A 24,745-nucleotide genomic window follows, 5' to 3' on the forward strand; every position below is an offset into this window, starting at 1 on the left:
ATCTCCAACCCGCCACCCAAAATTTAATAAATATTTATAAATGAGGTAAGATATGATTAAGCTCTTGTATACACCAACATCTATTGTAGACTGAACTTCAAAGGGCAGGAGGAGTCATTGTTTTATCGAGATAGTACTGAATCTCAACTAAACTATTGATGTGGGCATGGAACTTGTCCCCATGCCCGTGGGAGCGGATCTGACGGTCTTCTCCAGGGGCTATCCCCTGATCTGTGTTGAATGTGCTTGTCTATTGATATCAGATGGCAAGACCTGGTCGTGATATTCCGCCAGGACATATTAGGTCATGTAATAGAAAGTTTCAAGTGTGGTCAATAGGAGGAGACTACAAAGAGCCAGAATGGGCTTGATGCATTAAATGATTTTCTTCTGTGCTGTAATCACTTAACATTAATTCCTACAACACAGGAATCCCACTGAGTTTATGCTAGCTCTTACCACAGGCCTATCACATACTTTATTTCCCTATTCTCTTGGATAGAAGCATCACCTGTCTAATGTATTCTTCTAATTGAAGAGTAGTCCAGATGAAGAGTCTTAACCCGAAACATCGACTGTTTATTCCTTTCTGTTGATGCAGCCTGACCTGCTGAGTTCCTCCATCATTTCGTGTGGGTTGCTGTCTATTTCCAGCATCTAAAGAATTTGTAATGTATGTAACACTCGCTTCGCCTAATGGCTTAATATAAGGGGTGATAACCCCCTGCCCGGTCAAACTTAAGAAATCTCATTCGGGTGGATGCTACGCGATGTGTCCCCTGTTACAAATTAGTACCCCGAAATAACAAATAGTACGCAATATGCGATTAAACGATTAAGCTATATAACTCTTACTTTGACTATATGGTTAGTAGAGAAACAAAATATGCAAGAAAAAGGGCCCAAATCTTATTAAACAGTCTGTGCACAAAGTTGGAGCTCACTCACTAGTCCTTCTTCCACCATCAGTCTCCTCCGAGTGTCGCCGACCTTCGGACCCCAGCTCCGAGTCCATCCCATCCGGCGGTCTACCAAATCTCTCCGTTCGCATCTTCTCTCTTCATCTCTCTCTCTCCCTCTCCCTCTGGTAAAAGCCCACGAAATCCACCGCTTCCAGAATCACAAGACAGGGCAACAAAATCCTGATTGGCTAACATGCCTCTACAGTCCTGTTATCTCCAGCCATAACCCAAACATTGCTGCTACAGAGAGACCGTTACTTCAGCAGTGAACATCACAAAAAACCATTCCATTAGCAGGGAACCCTTACAGCACGTTACATGTATGTAACCCTCTCACTGGGGCTTGTACACCAACTTGGCCTGTTTGCTACTCTGCTAACAGCCATGTGATTTAGCGGTAAGAAGTCCGTCTTTCATAAGCAATATGCGTCTAGGGTCAGTATGATTTGGGGTTTAACCAAGCAGAAACATCGTGATGCTCTGATTAAAGGAACCTCGCTTTGAGCATATGCTGTGTAAATACTGCCCATATACAGGATCGGTAGCCCAGAAGTGACAGCTCATACACTCATTAGAAAGTAAGTACATTTACCAATTCTCAACTTTATTGAACAGCTAACAGAGAAAGAGAAAAGAATGATAAGAGAGCCCATGACAGTTAAACCAGTCTAAATGTGCACATAAACATTGGAGCTCATTTCTGTAGTAGCTCAGTGTATCACTTCACTCAGGTGATGAATTCTCATCACCAACCACAGATAGAACTTCCCTTCTTGGAATCTTTTATCTTGCGAGGCACTCCTTGCAAAAGGGTCTTCCCTTCGAATGGGATCCTCCAGGCGTCTTCCCTGGTGCTCTTCTCTCCACACCTTCTGCCAAAAGACCCCAAATCAGAGTACTGTCCTTCAGAAATCTTTTCTGGCACAGCTCTATAGAGTCCTCTCTCACATCCCACAATCCTTATTGGCTGACACAACATTCCTAAGTTGGACAGCGTGGCTCCTTATCTTTAGCTGAAGCCAAAACACTCCTGCCAGCGGACACATTACTTTTACAGAAGTAAAGGCATCCGTTAGTCTTGCGAGACCATGGATCTGTGTCTGGAATGTCTTCACTCTCCAGGGCGCAGGCCTGGGCAAGGTTGTATGGAAGACCAGCAGTTGCCCATGCTGCAAGTCTCCCCTCTCCACGACACCAATGTTGTCCAAGGGAAGGGCATTAAGACCCATACAGCTTGGCACCGGTGTCGTCACAGAGCACTGTGTGATGAAGTGCCTTGCTCAAGGACACAACACGTTGCCTCAGCTGGGGCTCGAACTCACGACCTTCAGATCCCTAGTCCAATGCCTTAACCTCTTGGCCACATGCCCACATGCTTTTACAGAAAACTGCTAAAATTAAAATACCTCAGCATAGCAGTAGAAATCTTAACCAGGGAATACATGTATATCTTTAATTACATATTCACCCCCTACCTCTATGAGTCCCCTGTCCTTTCTGAGACTCCTAAGGTCCATCTATATTAGGGGTAATCTGTGGCTGCATTATGGCCAGGTATTGAACACCAATGCTCTTGAATGGGAAAACTACAAAAAGTAGTGAATACAGCCTAGTCCATCACAGGTAAAGCAACCCCTTACCCCACCATTCAGCACTTCCAGACCAAACACTGTCATAGGAAAGCAATACCCATTATCAAGTACCCCCACCAACCAAGTCTTACCCTCTTCTCACTGTTGCCATTGGGATAGAAGCACAGGAGGCTTATGCTCCACATCACAAGTTCAGGGACAATTATCATTGGCCAAAAAGTTCTATTCAAAAGGTTCAAAGGAACATCTAAACAAGCCTGATGCATTTTGGAAACAAGTCCTGCGGACTGATGAAGTTAAAATAGAACTTTTTGGCCACAATGAGCAAAAGTATGTTTAGAGAAAAAAGGGTGCAGAATTTCACGAAAAGAACACCTCTCCAACTGTTAAACACGGGGGTGGATCAATCATGCTCTGCGTTTGTGTTGCAGCCAGTGGCACAGGGAATGTTTACTGGTGGAGGGAAGAATGAATTCAATTAAATACCAGCAAATTCTGGAAGCAAACATCACACCGTCTGTGAAAAAGCCGAAGATGAAAAGAGGATGGCTTCTATAACAGGATAATGAACCTAAACACAGCTCAAAATCCACAATGGACTACCTCAAGAGGCGCAAGCTGAAGGTTTTGCCATGGGCCTCACAGTCCCCTGAACTAAACATCATCGAGAATCTGTGGATAGACCTCAAAACAACAGTGCATGCAAGGCGGCCCAAGAATCTCACAGAACTAGAAGCCTTTTGCAAGGAGGAATGGGCGAAAATCCCCCAACAAGAATTGAAAGACTCTTAGCTGGCTACAAGAAAGCTGTGATACTTGCCAAAGGGGGTTTTACTAAGGACTGCCTTGCAGGGTGAAAACTTTGCTTCAGGCCCTTTTCCTTCTTTGTTATTTTGAAACTGTAAAAGATGGAAATAAAAAAGTTTTCTTGCTTAAAATATTAAAGCAATGTGCCATCTTTAACTTTATGCCTTTTGGAAATCAGTTCACCTTTTACTCGCTTAGCTATTCACAGTAACAGAAATTTTGACCGGGGTGCTCAAACTTTTGCATACCAATGTACACTTTGATAATCAATTCATTTTGAACTTCTTTTGAATCTACAGTAGCCAGTTAACCTCTCAGCTCACCTATGGAGAGGAAACCAAAGCATACAGGGAAAATTTTGCAAGAATCCAAGCAAAGGTGTCAGAGGTCTGGATTGGACCCAGGTCACAGGAGTTGTGAGGCAGCAGCACTACCTGCTGTGCCACAGTGTCATTGCACCTCATGAGTCTTGGCTCTCTCATTGCTCTTGACAATGTTCAAAGTTCAAAGTAAATTTGTTATCAAAGTACGCATACCGTATGCTACCATATGCTGCTCTGGGATTAATCCTTTCTGCTGGCATTCACAGTGGAACAAAGAGGTCTAATAGAATCAATGAAAAACTACGCACAAACACTGACAAAGGTGGGAAAATCTGCCGATGCTGGAAATCCAAAGCAACACGCACAAAATGCTGGAGGAACTCAGCAGGCCAGGCAGCATCTAATGAAAAGAGTGAACAGTTAATGTTTCACACCAAGACTCTTCATCAGGACAAGAAAGGAAGGGGAGAAGTCAGATTAAGAAGATGTGGGGGGGGGGGAGGAAGGAAAGAAGTACAAGGTGGTAGATGATAGGTGAAACCAGCTGAGGGGGAGGTGGTGAAATGAAGAGCTGGGAAGCCGATTGGTGAGAGAGATAAAGGCTGGAGAAGGGGGAATCTGATAGGAAAGGACTGAAGGCCATGGAAGAAAGGGAAGGGGGAGGAGCACCAGAGGGAGGTGATGGGTAGGTGAGAATTCAGGGTGTGAGAGGAAACACGAATGGAGAATGATGATGGGGGACAATTATCAGAAGTTTGAGAAATTGATGTTCAAGCCATCAGCTCGGAGGATCCTCGGAAGGAATATACGGTGTTGCTCCTCCAGCCTGAGTGTGGCCTCATTGTGGGAGTTGAGGAGGCCATGGCCTGACATGTCGAAATGGGAATGGGAAGCAGAATTGAAATAGGTGGCCACCGGGAAATTCCGCTCTTTGTTGAAGACAGAGTAAAGGTGCTGGACAAAGCAGTCTCCCAATCTATGTTGGGTCTCAGCACTATACAGGGTGCCACGCTGGGAACACTGGATACAGGAGATGATCCCAACAGGCTCGCAGGTGAAGTGCCACCTCACCAGCAAGGACTGCTTGAGGCCCTGAATGGTAGTGAGGGAGGAGGTGTAGGGCCAAGAGTGGCACATTTCCTGCTTGCAAGGATAAGTGCCAAGAGGGAGATCAGTGGGGAGAGAAAGGAAGTCACCTAGGGAATGATTCAATGTGCAAAGAACTGATATGCAAAAGAAGACAGTCTATACAAGTACAATAATTAAATAACACTGAGAACATGAGTTGTTGAGTCCCTGAAAGTTGAACACATTAGTTCCTTATTGACTGCCAGGGCTGAAGGGGTTAATGTCGCTGAGTGCGGAGTAATCTACATTAAAAGGACTGCTGTTACAGTCTCAGGTGGATCCCTGCCAGTTCCCTGGTTGAAATCTTAACAATCATAATTGTAACATTATAGTTTACAGGAACCGCATCATTTTCCCATAATTGCTTTTTTTTTGCAGTCACCATACTTGAGTGCTTTGAAATTGTTGGAGAGCTGTCCGATTTCTTCGTCGCCGCCCCACACTCTAATCGCCTGTTTTACCACGACGAAGCAGGCAGCAGCTGCTTGTTTCCAGTCAGACCTCGCTCATTTTGATCAGAAGCAGAGAAGGTATTTAAACTTCCACTAATTTGACGCAGGATTTTCAATTTCCCTCCTCAGAGATCTATTAGTCTGGATTTAGAACAGTCTTCAGCCCAAGTTGCTGCCCAGGGTTCAAATCGCAGAAAGATTTTACCACCTTGCATGTTCAGGAGTCAGTGTGACAAAGCAGGGGGGCACATAATGGCTGGCTAATGGGAAAGGAAACTAAAAAAACAAATATAATTTGTTAGTAGTTTATTATTGTTACATGTACCAAGGTACAGTGAAAAGCTTGCCCTGCATTCTGTTCATACAGATCAGATCATTATGTAGTTCATTGAGGCAGGACAAGGTAAAACAATAACAATGCAAAATAAAGTGTAACAGCAACAGAGAAAGAGCAGCATAAATAAACAATAAAGTGCAAAGTCGTAACCAGGTAGATTGTGAGGTCAAGGGCCCGTCTAGTGGTACTAGGGAACGGTTCAATATTCTTATAAGAGCTGTCCTTGAGCCTATTTGCACAAGTTTTCTGGCTTTTGTCTCTTCTGCTTGGCTGGGATTGAAGAGAAGTGAGGATGTCTGGGACAAGTGGGGTCTTTGACTGTGATGTCTGATTCACTGAGGCAGCAAGAAATGCCAGTGGAGTCCATTCAGGGAAGGTTGGTTTGTGTCCGTAACTCTCTGCTCTCTCTTGCCGTCACAGGCAGAACAGTTCCAATTATGCATCCGAAGGGGATGCTTTCTTATGTGCGTCAATAGCATTTGTTAAGGGTCGACGGGGATGTGCCTGGTTTCTGTTGCCTCCTGTGGAAGCAGAGAAATTGGTGATTTTTCATGGCCGTGACTTCAATGTGTTTGATTATACTGTGTGAGCATTTGGCCCATGATGACAGATGAGAAAGCCCGTTTAACTCAACAGTGACAGGCACAAAAACAGACCGGTCGCTATCACCCAGGGGGAGAACCCACTCAGTCGCATACAGATGGAGAAGGTGATTATTGCACACCTTGGTTATAGTCAGGGTGACCCACAAACACACAAGCGAATAACTGTGTAACCCAGGCTAAAATGTAACAATAAATGAACTTGAACGTCCCACCACAATCTCACGAAAGCATTGTAACACAAGAACAACAAATAGCGTTGGTCATTCGAAATGCAGGGGTGGGCTGCCAACCATGCCACCTCCCCACCCCTCACCCCCAGAGCACCACACCGCTCCCACCTCAGGTGTCAGCTATCTCTGGCAGCCCCACAGTCTACAACAAAGTCCAAAGGTCCCGGTGGCGGCCGACACTTCCGCCTGGGGCGCTGGGGGGTTTCTAGAGCCGCCCTAGGGGAGGCACTGTTTGGTGAGGAAAGAGGCAGGGCACCTGCAGTGTCACTTCCTTCCCTCAGCCTCACTGAGTCAGTGGTGGCCAAGGGCTGTCACGGTGTATTGCCGCTGCCTTCTCCTGTTCAGGAAACCGCACCCAGTATGCCACACCAGAGGTCACCTCTCCTGACCCCTTCCAGCAGCTTCCAAGCTTGGGGATTGTCCCTTCTTCTGGGAGAGGCCGTAGACACATACTGGGGCGCCCACCATGTACTGCTGCATTGGCACCCCAGACTGGCGGCCCGGCCCCTTCTGGGACACCCAGGTGTCACAGCAGTGCACAAACAGCTCCACATCCTGCCCGCACCCAGGGCCAGTAGCAACATCCATGTAGATTGCCTAACGTCTTTGTGACCCCGAAATGGCCAACTCACTAGCCAGTGCACTGACTGTAGCACTATGGAGCAGGGCCCCAGGGAACCGCGAGGTGCAGGAGATGCCTGTTGTAGTTGGAAAACCACCACTAACGGAACAGCACACCTCCACTGTGCCCAACTGAGAGTATAGGGCTTTGTTCTCTGCATCCAGGGCACAGACCTCGGCCAACTCCAGCTGCCGTTCCACGATCAGCCATCCCCATACCTGAGCCAGCACGGTATCGCTCACCTGCTCGCTGCACGGCGGCTGATCGTGGGTGTGGAGGTCTACCTCACCACCGGGTGGCAGCCACCACGTGAAGCGCTACCGCCGTTCGCCCCGGGTTCCGCTGTGTTGCGACAGGCTGTCGCAGGGTGTGCTGCGCTGCGGTGGGCCGCTGTGAGGCCCATGGTGGTTGTTGCTGCCCTCGCCGTGTCTGCTTTCTGGAGCTGTCCCACTGGAGAGCCGTGGGCTTCAGCACCGAGGTAGAGTGTTGCCCCCGGCACATCCACACGGGCCCCCCAGTGGGACACAGGCCCAGCCCAATGATGCAGGACTCCCGGATGTCGGCGAGCCACACCTCATGTTCCACTGTGATTCTCTGCACTGCAATGCGCAGCCACCTCTTCCCTCTCATCGCTCCACAGTGTCCAGTGACCGCAGCCAGCTGGAGTGCCATCGTTGTCCACCCCGGCCGGGATGGCTGGTTTGTGTTGGGAAGAACTCCTGGACAGATGATGGTGATGGCTGGCCCTGAGTCCACCAACACATGGCATCTGATGTCCTCCACCGTGCAGTCCTTGTTCTGCACCCAAACGGCACATCCAGGGAGGTGGCCAGGAGGGAGTCTGCTGGAGGTCTCAGGTGGCACTGCCCACTTGACGTCTCCCAATGGTTCCACTGGGCTGTGGCAAGGCGCTGGTGTGGGGTAGTCCTAGGCCACATGGCCTGTCTCATCACACCGGTAACAGAGATCACTTCGTGGCCTGCGGTGGGGAAGGTGCGGCGCTGGGTGTATCTGTCTCATGGGCAGCTTCCTCCTCCACCTCGGTGACACAAGCCCGAGCTGACGGAAGGTGCTGGAATGCCTAGTGGAGCTAAAATTGCTTCTGCCCTCTCCGCCTCGTCTAGCGACGATGGTGATGTCAGGCGAACATACTGCCGAAGACGCTCCAGTGTCAGCTCCCTTACAAAGGCGTGGAGGGCAAGCTCTTGCTGGGCCGCAGGAGGGAACTAGGCGTTGCCATGCTGGAGATCTGCTGCAAACGCCCAGGCTTTCTCCCACACGATGCTATCTGCTGCCCACTTCTTCCCTCATTGCTTCCTCCAACAGCCTCTGCTCGACTGAATTGAATTGACTTTATTACTTACATCCTTCACATACATGAGGAGTAAAAATCTTTACGTTATGTCTCCGTCTTAATGTGCAATGTGCAATTTATAGTAATTTGTAATAAATAGTATGTACAACAGGACAGTTAATATAGCATAGAAATACAATTGTATCAGCATGAATTAATCATCTGATGGACTGATGGTGGAAGAAGCTGTCCTGGAGCCTGTTGGTCCTGGCTTTTATGCTGCGGTACCATTTCCCAGTTGGTAGCAGCTGGAACAGTTTGTGGTTGGGGTGGCTCACATCCCCAGTGATCCTTCAGGCCCTTTTTTATCCACCTGTCTCTGTAAATGCCATTATGAGGTCCTTGTAGTCACGCTACTCGGTCGGCATTAGGTTGAGGAGAGCCTGCAGGGCACTTCCCTCCAGTGCCAGGGGAAGGTGGACTGCCATCTCGGTGACACGGCACCTGTTGTGCCATGCAGCAAGTTTGACTGGCGCCGGGTAAGGCTCCAGACAGTTGGTATCATTGTATCTGGAGAGCTTCAGGGTGGACTTGGTGGTGCGAATTGCTGAGGCCCGTTGGACTTCCACTTGCTCTGGCGGTGTCTATGGTGCCTGCCATGTTGTCCATCCTCCCATAGCTGCAGCATCTTTGATTCCCTAGTGCGGACTGTGAGGGAGGCAGGTGATGCGTTCCACTGTACCCCCGGGTCGGGGAGCCTGGGTACGCTTGCTCTATCGGGGTTCCCTGGGAAGACACGGAGTCCAGTTCCCAGGTCCTCCCTCCGGGTTCCGCATTCACGAGCCCTGCCCGGGGGTGGGGAGGCATACTGCTTGGTCCCTTGACTTATCCCCCGGGTCTTAAGGTGCTCTATTGGACATTGTAGCTCTTCAATCTCATTATCAATTTCTAATCCCACACCTGTTACCAATGTGGCGAGCATTTGGTCCATGGTGACAGACGAGAAAGCTCATTTAATTCAACTGCTGGTTATACTGTGACCGGCACAAAAAACAGACCGGGCACTATGACCCAGGGAGAGAACCTACTCAGTCACATACAGAGGGGGAGGTGATGATTAAACAGCCCAGTTACAGTCAGGGCGACCCACAAACACACAAGCGAACAACTGTATAACCCAAGCTAAAATGGAACAATAAATGAACTTGAGCATTGAAAATTGAAATATCTTTATTGTCATTGCATAGTACAATTTGTCATGCACCAATACAGCAAAAATGAGTTTACAACTCTCGTACTCAATGCTACAAAACAACAAATAAAATCAAGTAACCAGCCAGTGCAAGCAATGTCCAGCAGTACAAAAGTGCAACTCAGATGCATGACAGCCATAAAACCAGTATTAAAGTAGCAATATAACAGCTTATGGATGTTGCTTGATCAATTGGTTCAGAGCAATTATAGCTCTGGGGAAAAAACTATTTTTCAGTCTGGAAGTGCAGGCATAGAAAATCTTATAACGTCTGCCAGATGGAAGAAGTTCAAACAGATGATTACATGGGTGTCTATTGTCCTTACAGATGCTTGTAGCTTTCCTTGGGCAGCGTAAGCTGCAGGTGGCCTCCAGGGCTGGGAGCTGTGTTCCGATGATCTTCTGTGCGCTAGAGACGGCCCGCTGATGTGCTTTCCTATCAGCTGCTGTACAACTGAGATACCACACAGAGATGCAATATGTTAAGGTGCTCTCTATGGTGCAGCAGTAAAAGGTCACCAGCATCTGTTCAGGTAGACCAGTTTTCTTCAGCGTCCTGAGGAAAAACAAACATTGCTGTGCTTTCTTAACTATTATTGTGGTGTTAGTGGACCATGTAAGGTCTTCTGAGATGTGTATTCCCAGAAACCTGAAACTGGACACTCTCTCCACGATGTCTGCGTTAATGTAGACTGGAGTGTACTCGTCATCCCGTGACTTTCCAAAGTTGATAATTATTTCCTTAGCCTTTGCTGTATTAAGAGACAGGTTGTTCTCTGAGCACCAGCTCACTAAGTTCTGTACCTCCGCTCTGTACGCTAATTCGTCTCTGTTGGAGATCAACCCGATCACTGTTGTGTCGTCTGCAAATTTGACGATGGTATTGGTGTTAAATGCAGGTACACAGTCGTAAGTGAAGAGGGAGTAGAGTAAGGGACTCAATACACAACCTTGTTAAGGATAGTAGTGGAGGACAGGTGAGGGCCCAGTCTCACTGCCTGTGAACGCTCTGACAAGAAACCCAGTTGCAGAGTGATGAGCTGAGGACTGGCTGGTGGAGTTTGGAAATGAGCCTGCTGGGGATGACAGTATTAAAAACAGAGCTATAATCAACAAACAACACCCTCACATGTGTGCCCTTTCCATCCAGGTGTGTCAGGACAGAGTGAAGAGCTAATGAGACGGCATCCTCTGCGGACCTGTTTGCTTTATAGGCAAACTAGTGTGAGTCCAGTGTAGCAGGAATAGTGACTTTAATATGGGAGGGGACCAATCTCTCAAAGCACAATCTCATGAACAATAAATAGTGCTGGTGATTAGGAATGCTGGGTTGGGCTGTTGTCCACCCCACCCCCCATAATACCACAAGACTAATCCAGCATTGCCAGAGTGGTCGGCAATCATTCAATGTAACGTAACCACAGAGCTGTGGACCCACTGGCAGCACCTTGCCACGGGACCAGTAACATCACTAAGCTTTGTAAATTCTGGATCTCTCTGCCCAAGAGGGTCATAGATACTCAATCGCTGAGTATGTCTGACTGAGGTCAATCGGTTCTACCAGCATTATAATGAGAGGGAAGGGGGTAACAGATGGAGAAAGAACAGGCAGTCGTATAGCCTATTCCTGTTACCGTTGACACTTATCCTTGTAAGCAGAACAAGTGTGACACATGCCCTTACACTTCCTCCCTTACACCACTCAGGGCCCCAGACAGTCCTTCCAGGTGAGGCGACACTTCACGGGTGAGGCGGCTGGGGTGATACACTGAGTCCGGTGCTCCCTTCTATATATTGGTGAGACCCGACGCAGACTGGGAGATCATTTCGCTGAACACCTACGCTCTGTCCACCAGAGAAAGCAGGATCTCCTAGTGGCCACACATTTTAATTCCACGTCCCATTCCCATTCTGATATGTCTGTCCACGGCCTCCTCTACTGTCAAGATGAAGCCGCACTCAGGTTGGAGGAACAACACCTTATATTCCATCTGGGTAGCCTCCAACCTGATGTCATGAACATTGACTTCTCAAACTTCCGCTAATGCCCCACCTCCCCCTAGTACCCCATCTGTTACTTATTTTTATACACACATTCTTTCTCTCACTCTCCTTTTTCTCCCTCTGTTCCTCTCACTATACCCCTTGCCCATCCTCTGGGTTTTCCCCCCTCCCCCTTTTCCTTCTCCCTGGGCCTCCTGTCCCATGATCCTCTCATATCCCTTTTGCCAATCACCTGTTCAGCTCTTGGCTCCATCCCTCCCCCTCCTGTCTTCTCCTATCATTTTGGATCTCCCCCTTCCCCTCCCACTTTCAAATCTCTTACTGGCTCTTCCTTCAGTTAGTCCTGACGAAGGGTCTCGGCCTGAAACATCGACTGTACCTCTCCCTAGAGATGCTGCCTGGCCTGCTGCGTTCACCAGCAACTTTGATGTGTGTTGTTCCTGTCTCTAAGGCTCTGTTTCACTGAATTGTTAAAGTGCTGTTTGGAGTGCAATTTCCTTTTTTAATATTGGGATTGGAATTAGAGACACACAGAGATACAGCGAGAAGATTTTTGTATTAAATGTTACAGTCACAGAGAATGTGCAGTGCAGGTAGAGAAATAAAATGCAAGGGCGTACAACATGGTAGACTGGGAACTCAAACCCTTATTCTACCAGCTACGGTGGAGAAGGAAACCCAGAACCATCTAATCAGGCTCAGACACTGGTGGGAGACTGAAGGTCTGGGTTGATTCCAGTAAGGTAATCCACCATGTTGGTAGAAGCTTACAGCGTCAGGGACAATTCACCCCACACCTTGCCGCTTGAAGTTCAGTTGCCCCCGGGCACTCATCCTTCGCATTAGGGCAGGCAAGGAAATGAAACTTCTCCCGAGCTCTGACGGCTGCAGCATCACCCACACAGCCTCTGGACTGCATTACACCAGCGTCTTGGCTGGTTCTGTCAATTCACACTTATCGGAGGGGAAACAATGGAAGTGAACTCTGACCTAGCTTAACGGAACTCCTAAATCTAAAATTCTCCAACTCCCAACCAAAGATCCCCTTCTCCATTAACCCCTCACCCACGCCCTTGCCTTTGTTTAATGTACTTGCACTTATCTCGCACTGCCAAGAGAGGAAAACCAAATCCAGTTGTAAGTGTGGCTGTGTTTATCTAATCACAGTTGAGCTCCTATGTGTCAGTTCAAAATTCATTAGCCTAGGAGACAGAACAGTGCTGAACAAGATGGCTTTATATTTACTGTATCTACTTAACAGTTTCAAACACATGTCCAAGTAGGACACTCCCCATAGAAAATGCTATCATCCTGTTTATGGCTAAATCTGCATGCAAAGGTGCAAGCCTTTCTTTGCTGAAGTGTGCAGTTACCTTCGATTTTTATCTGATTCTTTAGCACCATTTTATTTTAATTCCAGAAACACCTGGATTTAAACAGAGTAATTCCTTCAAGGTTACCAAGTGTTGGGCTATTTATCCATATGGATTCAAGTGAACCTTCCTTAAAGCGAGGCCAGTGAGCTTTGGAATAGTGGGGATTGGGAAGGGAGAACATGGGAGAGACTTGACAGTCTCACCTGATGTCTAAACACTATATGTTTATAGCCAACAAGCTCAAGTTGTAAACTATTGTTTAAGCAACTGAAGCCATAAGATATAAGAGAAGCATTAAGCCATTTGATCCATCGAGACTATTTCATTATGGATGATTCATTATTCCTCTCAACACAAACACAAGGAGGGAGGAGAAGATGGCGGCGCGACGCAGCGCGTGCGGCCTCTCCGGTGAATGATAGCGGTATTTGTAAGTAGGATGCCGTGCACAATTTGGATTTGATGGAGACAGACGTGAGAAGCATGGAGGAACATCTGGAATAACTTCTGAAATGCCCTGTTCGCTGCCGCTGCTACTGTGTGATCGAGAATCTCCGGAGGGGAAGGCCCCAGATCCTCGGCTTTGCCTGTTGCTGGCGGCCGGGGATGGGATCAAAGCGCTCGGCAGAGATGGTGCTTGGTGCTCAGTGTCGGAGGGCTGGTCGGAGGCTCGAAGTCTTTCGACGGACTCAGAGTCGGACTGTGGACGTGTGCTTGCAACACCGTGTGTCCGACAGAGTGATCAACAGCACTGAGGCTCCACAGGGGACTGTCTTGTCTCCTTTTCTCTTCACCATTTACACCTGAGACTTCAACTACTGCACAGAGTCTTGTCATCTTCAGAAGTTTTCTGATGACTCTGCCATAGTTGGATGCATCAGCTATGGAGATGAGGCTGAGTACAGGGCTACGGTAGGAAACTTTGTCACATGTTGTGAGCAGAATTATCTGCAGCTTAATGTGAAAAAGACTAAGGAGCTGATGGTAGACCTGAGGAGAGCTAAGGTACTGGCGACCTCTGTTTCCATCCAGGGGGTCAGTGTGGACATGGTGGAAGATTACAAATACCTGGGGATACAAATTGACAATAAACTGGACTGGTCAAAGAACACTGAGGCTGTCTACAAGAAGCGTCAGAGCTGTCTCTATTTCCTGAGGAGACTGAGGTCCTTTAACATCTGCCGGACGATGCTGAGGATATTCTACGAGTCTGTGGTGGCCAGTGCTATCATGTTTGCTATTGTGTACTGGGGCAGCAGGCTGAGGGTAGCAGACACCAACAGAATCAACAAACACATTCGTAAGGCCAGTGATGTTGTGGGGATGGAACTGGACTCCCTGACAGTGGTGTCTGAAAAGAGGATGCTGTCCAAGTTGCATGCCATCTTGGACAATGTCTCCCATCCACTACATAATGTATTGGTTGGGCACAGGAGTACATTCAGCCAGAGACTCATTCCACCGAGATGCAGCACAGAGCGTCATAGGAAGTCATTCCTGCCTGTGGCCATCAAACTTTACAACTCCTCCCATGGAAGGTCAGACACCCTGAGCCAATAGGCTGGTCCTGGACTTATTTCCTGGCATAATTTACATATTACTATTTAACTATTTATTGTTTTATTACTATTTAATTATTTATGGTGCAACTGTAACGAAAACCAGTTTCCCCCGGGATCAATAAAGTATGACTATGACTATGACTTCTAGAATGCTACATCGGCAAGCTTGCGGCGCTGGAAGCTCATGGCAGGGAGAGTTTTCTTCCTTCTACTGTCTGTGTGAGATAATGGGACTTCCGAGAGACTTTGAGACTTTTTTTTTTACCGAGCCCATGGTCTATTCTCTATCAAATTACGGTATTGCTTGCACTGTTGTAACTGTATGTTATAATTATGTGGTTTTTGTCAGTTTTTCAGTCTTGGTCTGTCTTGTGTTTCTGTGATATCACACCGGAGGAACATTGTATCATTTCTTAATGCATGCATTACTAAATGACAATAGAAGAGGACTGCTTGTCCTCATAATCTAATCTAAACCCCATTCTCCTGCCTTCACCACATAATCTTTGATGCCTTACTAGTAAGAACCTATCAACCTCCACCGTAAATCTACCCAATTAAATATACACAAAATATCCTTTGCTACGTTTTTTGATGACTCAGTAAAGCAGCCAACATAATCAAAAACTGCACCCACCACAGACATTCTCTTTTCTTCGCCCCACCTTCCATCGGAAGAGAGACAGAAAAGTCTGAAAGTGCATACCATCACTGTCAGTTGTTATAAGGCTATCGAATGGTCAACAGACTCTTGACCTCACAATTTACCCCGTTTTACGTGTCGTACCTTATTTTCTGCCCTGCAATTTCTCTGTAACATTATCACTCCATTCTGCATTCAGTTATTATGTTAACCTCAGTGTACTGATATGATGAAAGGATTTGTATGGATGGCATGCAAAACACAGTTTTTCTTCCTGTTCTTTCAGGACGTATAACAATAATAAACCAATTTATCTTGCCATTCACTGGGGAAAACTAACAAAAACAAAGACTCCAGTGATGCATTCAACCAGATTTGGGTGTGTATTCCAACCTCAGCTCACATTAGTAAGGATATTCAGCTGAGCTTTGTTACCTGGCCTTCTTTAATAAGACACAAACAACTTGTTTGGCTTTAACTCTATTTTACTAAATTGTTTATAAAAGTTACTGCATGGAGCTTTGCATGCTGAATGTTTATATTTATCTAATAGAGTTAAAAAGAGAAGCAGGCCTTTTGGACGATCAGATTATAGCAACTATGAAGCACCCATCTGTTCTAACCCCCTCTGGCCTTTACTTTTTTTATAGCCTCCTATGCCTCAGTGATTTAAATTTGTGTCTAGATGCATTAATGTTATCAGACGCTCTGGCTCCAGCAACTCACATTTAGATAGTGTGTTCCAGATTTCAGCCACCTTCTGCTTGAGTCCCTCCAGTCTCTCTGAATTTCCTTTATCCTAAGTGTTCTGAATTTAGACCATAAGAGATAAGAGCAGAATTCGACCAGTAGCCCATCGAGTCTATTCTACCATTCCAGCACGGCAGGTTTATTTTCCCTTTCAACCCCATTTTCCTGCGCTTTCCACATAATTTTTAATGCCGTGACTGATCAAGAATACTTTAACCTCCGCTTTAAATATACTCAATGACTTGGTCACCGTGGTGAGGAACCCCATAGAAACATAGAAAATAGGTGCAGGAGTAGGCCATTCGGCCCTTCGAGCCTCCACCGCCATTTATTATGATCACGGCTGATCATCCAACTCAGAACCCTGCCCCAGCCTTCCCTCCATACCCCCTGACCCCTGTAGCCACAAGGGTCATATCTAACTCCCTCTTAAATATAGCCAATGAACTGGCCTCAACTGTTTCCTGTGGCAGAGAATTCCACAGATTCACCACTCTCTGTGTGAAGAAGTTTTTCCTAATCTCGGTCCTAAAAGGCTTCCCCTTTATCCTCAAACTGTGACCCCTCGTTCTGGACTTCCCCAACATCGGGAACAATCTTCCTGCATCTAGCCTGTCCAATCCCTTTAGGATTTTATACGTTTCAATCAGATCCCCCCTCAATCTTCTAAATTCCAATGAGTACAAGCCCAGTTCATCCAGTATTTCTTCATATGAAAGTCCTGCCATCCCAGGAATCAATCTGGTGAACCTGCTTTGTACTCCCTCTATGGCAAGGATGTCTTTCCTCAGATTAGGGGACCAAAACTGCACACAATACTCCAGGTGTGGTCTCACCAAGGCCTTGTACAACTGCAGTAGTACCTCCCTGCTCCTGTACTCGAATCCTCTCGCTATAAATGCCAGCATACCATTCGCCTTTTTCACCGCCTGCTGTACCTGCATGCCCACTTTCAATGACTGGTGTATAATGACATCCAGGTCTCGTTGCACCTTCCCTTTTCCTAATCGGCCACCATTCAGATAATAATCTGTTTTCCTGTTTTTGCCACCAAAGTGGATAACTTCACATTTATCCACATTAAATTGCATCTGCCAGGAATTTGCCCACTCACCTAACCTATCCAAGTCACCCTGCATCCTCTTAGCATCCTCCTCACAGCTAACACTGCCGCCCAGCTTTGTGTCATCCGCAAACTTGGAGATGCTGCATTTAATTCCCTCATCCAAGTCATTAATATATATTGTAAACAACTGGGGTCCCAGCACTGAGCCTTGCGGTACCCCACTAGTCACTGCCTGCCATTCTGAAAAGGTCCTGTTTATTCCCTCTCTTTGCTTCCTGTCTGCTAACCAATTCTCTATCTACATCAATACCTTACCCCCAATACCGTGTGCTTTAAGTTTGCACACTAATCTCCTGTGATTTGACACCCTCTGGCTATAGCCATTATTTCTCCTCTCTGTTCTAAATGGCTGTCCTTCTATTTTGAGGCTGTGCCCTCTTGTTCTGGATTCCCCCACTATAGGAAATAATCTCTCTGCGTCCACTCTGTCTAGGGCTTTCCATATTCAAGAGGTTTCAATGAGATCCCACCTCAGTCTTATAAACTCCAGTGACTAGAGGCCCAGAGCCATCAAATGCTCCTCATACAGCACCATTTCATTTCTAGAATCATTCTAGTGAGCCTCCTCTAGACCCTCTCTAATGCTACCAAGTCTTTTATTAGATAAGGGCCCAAAAAATGCTCACAGTACTCCAGGAGCGGTCTGACCAATGCCTCATAAAGCCTCAGCAAAATAACCCTGCTTTTATATTCTAGTCCTCTTGAAATGAATGCTAACATTGCATTTGCCTTCCTCACCACTGAATCAACCTGCAAGTTAACCTTTAGGGAATCCTTGCTAAGGACTCTCAAGTCCCTTTGCATCTCTGATTTTTGTATTTTCTCCCTGTTTAGAAACCAGTCAATGCCATTAATCCTTCTACCAAAGTGCGTGATCGTACAGTTCTCTACACTGTATTCCATCTGCCACTTCTTTGTCCATTTTCCTAATCTGTCCATGTACTTCTGCAGACTCCCGGCTTCCTCAGTACTACCTGCCTCTCCACGTATCTTAATATCGTCTGCAAATTTGGCAGAAAGTCATTAATTGCTTCATTCAAATCACTGACATGCATTTTGAAAAGAAGTGGTCCCAACACTGATCCCAGCAGACCACGACTAGGCACTGGCAACCAACCAGAAAAGGACCCCATTTATTCCCACTTTTTAACTCCTGCCAGTCAGCCTATCTTCTATCCATGCTAGTATCTTTCTTGTAATACCAATGGCCTTTTACCTTGTTTAAGCAGTCTCATGCGTGACACCTTGCCAAAGGCCTTCTAAAAATCCAAGTGAACAACATCCACTGACTCTTCTTTGTCTATCCTGCCTGTTGTTTCCTTAAAGATTTGTCAGGTGAGATTTCCCCTGAAAGAAACCGTAAGATCATAAGATATAGGAGCAGAATTAGGCTATTTGGCCCATCAAGTCTGCTCCACAATTCCATCATGGCTGATTCAATTTTCCTCCCAGCCCCAATTTCCTGTCTTCTCCCCGCATCCCTTCATGCCCTGACCAGTCAAGAATCTATCAACCTTTGCTTTAAATATACATAAATATTTGGCCTCCACAGCAGCCTGTGGCAAAGAATTCCTCAAATCATTACCCTCTGTGAAAGAAATTCCTCTTCATCTCCGTTCTAAAAGGATGCCTCTCTATTCTGAGGCTGTGTCCTCTGATCTTAGACTCTCCCACCATAGGAAACATCCTCTCCACATCCAATCTATCAGGGCCTTTCACCATTTAATAGGTTTCAATGAGTTTACCCTTCATTCTTCTGAATTCTAATAAATACAGGCCCAGAGCCATCAGACGCTCTTCATATGAAAAAACTATTCAATCCTAGAGTCGATTTTGTAAACCTCCTTTGACCCCTCTCCAGTTTTAGCACTTCTTTTCTTAGATAAGGGGCTCAAACATGCTCACAATACTCCAAGTGAGGCCTCACCAGTGCTTTATAAAGTTTCAACATTACATCCTTGCTTTTATATTCTAGTCCTCTGGAAATGAATGCTAACATTGCATTTGCCTTTCAAACCACAGACTCAACCTGCAAATTATCCTTTCAGGAACCCTGTACAAAAACGCTCAAGTCCCTTTGCACCTCAATTTTTTTTTACATTTTCTCTATATTTAGAAAATAGTCAACCCTTTCATTTCTTCTACCAAAGTGCATGGCCATACACTTCTCAACACTATATTTCATCTGCCATTTTTTTGCCCATTTCCCTAATCTGTCAAAGTCTTTCTGTAGCCTCTCCACTTCATCAAAGCTCCTGCCCCTCCAGCTGTCTCCATATTGTCTGCAAACTTTGCAAAAAAAAACCCCATCAATTCCATCATCCAAATCATTGACATATAATGTACAAAGAATCAGTCCCACTAGTCACTGTCAACTAGTCAGAAAAGGCATCCTTTTTTCCCACGCTTTGCCCCCTGCTGATCAGCCATTGCTTTATCCATGCTAGAATTCTTTTCTGTAATACCATGGGCTTGTAGCTTGTTAAGCATCCTCATGTGTGGCACTTTGTCAAGGGCCTTCTGAAAATCCACGTACACAACATTCTCCTTTTTCTATCCTGCTTATTACTTCTTCAAAGAATTCCAACTGTTTTCTCAGGCAAGATTTTTCTTTGAGGAAACCCTGCTGACTATGACCTATTTTGTCATGTGCCTCCAAGTACCCTGGGACCTCAGCCTTAATAATCAACTCCAACTTCTTCCCAAGCACTGAGGTCAGACTGACTGGCCTATCATTTCATTTCTTCTGCCTCTTTCCCTTTTTGAAGAGTGGAGTGACATTTGGAACTTCCCATTCTTCCATAATTATTCCAGAATCTAGTGATTCTTGAAAGATCATTGCTAGTACCTCCATGATCTTTTCAGCTACCTCTTTCAGAACTCTGGGGTGCACACCAACTTCCAGTTTCCCAAGCACTTTCTCCTTCATAATAGCAACTACACTTTTGCCCCCTGACACACTTGGATTTCTGGCATACTGCTAGTGTCTTCCATGGTTTTTTAATGCAAAATAATTATTAAGTTCACCTGCCATTTCTTTGTCCCTCAATACTACCTCTCCAGTGTTCCAATATTCAATATCCCGATCTTTCAGATTCCGAAGGACCTTCTCTCTAGTTATGGTAACTTCATACACTTCATGCCCCTTGACACCTGGAAATTACACCATACTGCTAGTGTTTTCCACAGTGAAGACTAATGCAAAATACTTATTCAGTTCCATTTTGTTCCAGGAAACCATGCTGACTTTGGCTTACTTTATCTTGTACCCCCCAGGTACCCCAAAGAAGCTCATCGTTAATAAAACACTCTAAAATCTTCACAACCACTGAAGTCAGGCCAACTGATATATAACTTAATTTCTTCTGCATCCCTCCGTTCTTAAAGAGTGGAGTAATATTTGCAATTTGATTTCTAGTGTTATCACCTGGACATTCCCAGGTCCAAAAGCGTCTTGGATGGTTTTTAAAGTAGGTATTCATAGTGACCGGATTATTCATCTTTCACCATTCTACCCATTTCTCACCTCTTTCATTTCTTTACCCTAGTCTAAATTTTCCTATGGTATTTCCATCAGCACCTTGTCCTACTTTAGCATTTAGATCTCCCAAGACAATAACAATATCATGAGATTTGCATCCATTCTTTGCTTGTTCAAGCTCTTCATAGAATTTATCTATATCTTCATTTGTTCCAGCTGTTGTTGGTGCATATACCTGTATAATTGCTAAATCAAATGGTTGTCCTCTGAATCTAACAAGGAGCACTCTTTCTGAGATTGCCCAATGTCGTAAAACACTTTCTGCCATGTTTCCATCCATAAGAATTCCTACTCCATTAGTATGGGATGTTCCACAAGAATAAATTAGTGTTTTATTTCTATTCTGACATGTTCCCACACCTATTCAACGAACTTCGCTAATTCCTATGATGTTAATTTTTAGTCTTTCCATTTCATTTATCACATTGTCCAATCTTCCTGTTTGATATAGGGTTCTTACTTTCCAAGTGGCAATAATTTTCTTTTGTGTGACCTTATTACTATAAACCAAAGATTTAGAAACTCAGTGACTCAATGCAAAACATATCCAGGTGCAGACTGTAATAGTGACCATAACCCAGTAGTATGTCATGTAAAAGTAAAACTTAAAAAACGGAGGAAGCAAATATCTGAACAATCCCTTGACTACTTGCAATTAATTAAAGAAGAAAACTTAAGACAAAAATTTACAATTGAAGTGAGGAATAGATTTCAAAGTCTAGAAATAGAATCTGTTGAAGATGATAGCAATCATGTAGAAATGAAATTTAACTCTCTAAAGGATGCCTTGGTAGAATCAGCAAAGTCAGTGATTCCTAAAAAAGAAAAAAAGCACAAAGAGGAATAAATGGATGACAGATGAAATCAAAAATCTAATGGAAGAAAGGAGGCAGAAGAAAGCAAATCCTATAGAATATACGTCCTTAGGTAAAAGAGTTGAAAGCTTGTGTCAAAAAGCTAAAGAAAAATGGTTAAACCAGGAATGTGAGCAAATAGAAAGAATCCCTATTACTGATCCAAAAAGGTTACATCAGCAAATCAAGAATATCACTGGTAAAAAGCTCCTCTGTTCTTCAGGTGGATGTTTGAAAACAAAGGACGGTACCATAATCATGGAACAAGATGAGATTATGAACAGATGGACTGAGTATATTCAGGAATTGTTTGAAGACAATCAAGGTGAAAAACCAGAAATTAAGAAAAATATTGAAGGTCCAAGTATTTTGAAATCTGAAGTTCGTAATACAATAAATAAGATGAAGAAAGGAAAGGCAGCAGGTCCTGATGAATTAGTAATAGAACAAATTATCGCCCTTGAAGATTATGGAATTGAAAAACATACTGATTTAATCAATGACATTTATGAGACTGGAATAATACGAAAAGAGATGAAAAGATCAGTATTTGTCACTCTTCCTAAGAAACCTGGAGCAATAGAATGTGAATTACATAGGACAACAAGTTTAATGAGTCAAATCACCAAGATACTTCTAAGAATTTTGATGACAAGAGCTAAAAGTAAGATACAAGCTGAAATAGGTAAAGAACAATGTGGTTTTGTAAAAGACAAAGGTACAAGAAACGCAATGTTAATGTTAAGGATAATATCAGAACAAGCTATTCAAGTGCAAAAAGATTTGTTTGTTTCTTTTATCGACTACACAATAGCATTTGATAAAGTGAAGCACAATAAGTTATTTGAAATATTACAGAAAACTCTAGATCTAGATTCGAAAGACCTCTGCCTAATCAGTAATCTGTACTGGGAACAAACTACCGCTGTAAGAATAGATGGAGAAGTGAGTCAGTTTATGAAAATCAAGAGAGGCATTAGACAAGCGTATGTTTTCTCCCCAATTTATTTAATGTGTACAGTGAAACAATATTACAAAAAATAAGACATCTTGGGAATCAAAGTTGGTAGTGAAGACATCAATAATTTCAGATATGCAGATGACACTGTGTTAATCGCAAGCACGGAGGAAGAACTACAAAACTTAATTGATCTAATTGTTGAAGAAAGTGCAAAAATGGGTCTGTCTATCAATTGCAAAAAGACAGAATGTATGGTGATATCCAAAAAGAAGGAGAATCCTATCTGCAGGCTGAGAATAAACGGGGAAGACATAAAACAAGTACAGAACTTTTGCTACTTAGGAAGCTGGGTGACATCAGATGGCAGGTGCAACATGGACATCAAAAGAAGAATAGGGATGGCAAAAGACACCTTTACGAGAATGAAGAGTATACTGACCAATACTAAACTAGGCATGACAACCCACTTCAGAGTACTGAAACGTTACGTTTATCCAGTTATGTTATATGGCTTAGAATACTGAACGATATCTAGTAACATGAGGAAACGAACTGGAGCAGCAGAGATGTAGTTTTTGAGGAGGATGCAAATAATATCATGGACAAAACGAATATCTAAAGAGGATGTCATGAACAGAGCAAACACAAAAAGAGAAATAATGTATGAGATCATGAAAAGACAACGCAACTTCATTGGACATGTGATTAGGAAAGAGGAGTTAGAATGCATGGTAATTATGGGAAAGATTGAAGGGAAGAAAGCAAGAGGAAGACAAAGACAAATGATGATGGAGACAGCAGCCAGAGGACTGGAAATGAATACCAATGAATTGATCTACTTGACCCGAAACAGGAGTGTGTGAGCCATGGCAGTCAAAGCTCAAACTGGGCATGGCACCTGATGATGATGATGATGACATTTGCAGTTTTTCAGACCTCCGGAACCATTCCAGAGTCTCGTGATTCTTGGAAGATCATTACTAATGCCTCCACCATCTGTTCAGCTACCTCCTTCAGAAACCTAGGGTGTGATTCAACTGGTCCAACTGACCTATCTACCTTAAGACCTTTCAGTTTCCCAAGCACCTTCTCCTTAGTAATTACAATTCCACTCACTTCTGCTCGCTGACACTCTCGGACTTCTGGCATACAGCTAGTATCTTCTATGGTGTTTTAATGCAAAATACTTATTAAGTTCACCTGTTATTTCTTTGTCTCCCAATACTACCACTTCAGCGTCATTTTCCAGTGTTCCAATATCCACTTTCACTCCTCTTTTACACTTTGAATATCTGTAAAAAACTTTTGGTGTCCTGTTTTATATTATTGGCTAGCTTACCTTCGTATTTCATCTTTTCTCTCCTTTCAGGTATTTTCGCTGCTTTCTGTTGGCTTTTTAAAGCTTCCCAATCCACAAACTTCCCACTAATTTTTGCTATATTATATGCTCTCTCTTTTGCTTTTATGCTGTCTTTGACTTCTTCAGGAATTCATATTCGAACCAGGATGAGTGTGCTGCAGTTGTTACCGACTTCATTAAAATCTGTATGGATGAGAGTGCGCCTACAAAGATTTACTGTACATTCCCAAACCAAAAGCTACGGATGAACCAGGAGATACGTTGTCTGCTGAGGGCTAGATCTGTGGCATTTGAATCTGGCAACCCAGGCCTGTACCAAAAAAATCGTGTGATTTGCTGAGGGCTATTTCAAAGGCGAAGAGACAAATTCGAATGAGGTTGGAGGTGACATCAGAAGCACGGCAACTCTGGGAGGGTTTGCAAGACATTACTCCCTACAAAGCGAAACCCCATAGCATGAATGGCAGCGATGCTTCACTACCAGATGAACTCAACGCCTTCTATGCCCACTTTGAAAGGGAGAACACAACTACAGCTGTGAAGATCTCTGTTGTACCTGATGACACTATGATCTCTGTTTCCGAGGCTGATGTTAGGCTGTCTTTAAAGAGAGTGAACCCTCGCAAGGTGGGAGGTCCAGATGGAGTACCTGGTAAGGCTCTGAAAACCTGTCCTATCCAACTGGCGGGAATATTCAAGGACATTTTCAATCTCTCACTGCTACTGGTGGAAGTTCCCACTTGCTTCAAAAAGGCAACAATTATTCTTCCTAGAAGAATAATGTGCGCTGCCTTAATGACTATCACCCAGTCACACTCACATCTACAGTGATGAAGTGCTTTGAGAGGTTGGTCATGACTAGACTGAACTCCTGCCTCAGCAGGGACCTGGACCCATTGCAATTTGCCTATCGTCACAACAGGTCAATGGCAGATGCAATCTCAATGGCTCTCCACATGGCTTT

This window comes from Mobula hypostoma, chromosome 8 (assembly GCF_963921235.1).
Source record: "Mobula hypostoma chromosome 8, sMobHyp1.1, whole genome shotgun sequence".
Lineage (NCBI taxonomy): Eukaryota > Metazoa > Chordata > Chondrichthyes > Myliobatiformes > Myliobatidae > Mobula > Mobula hypostoma.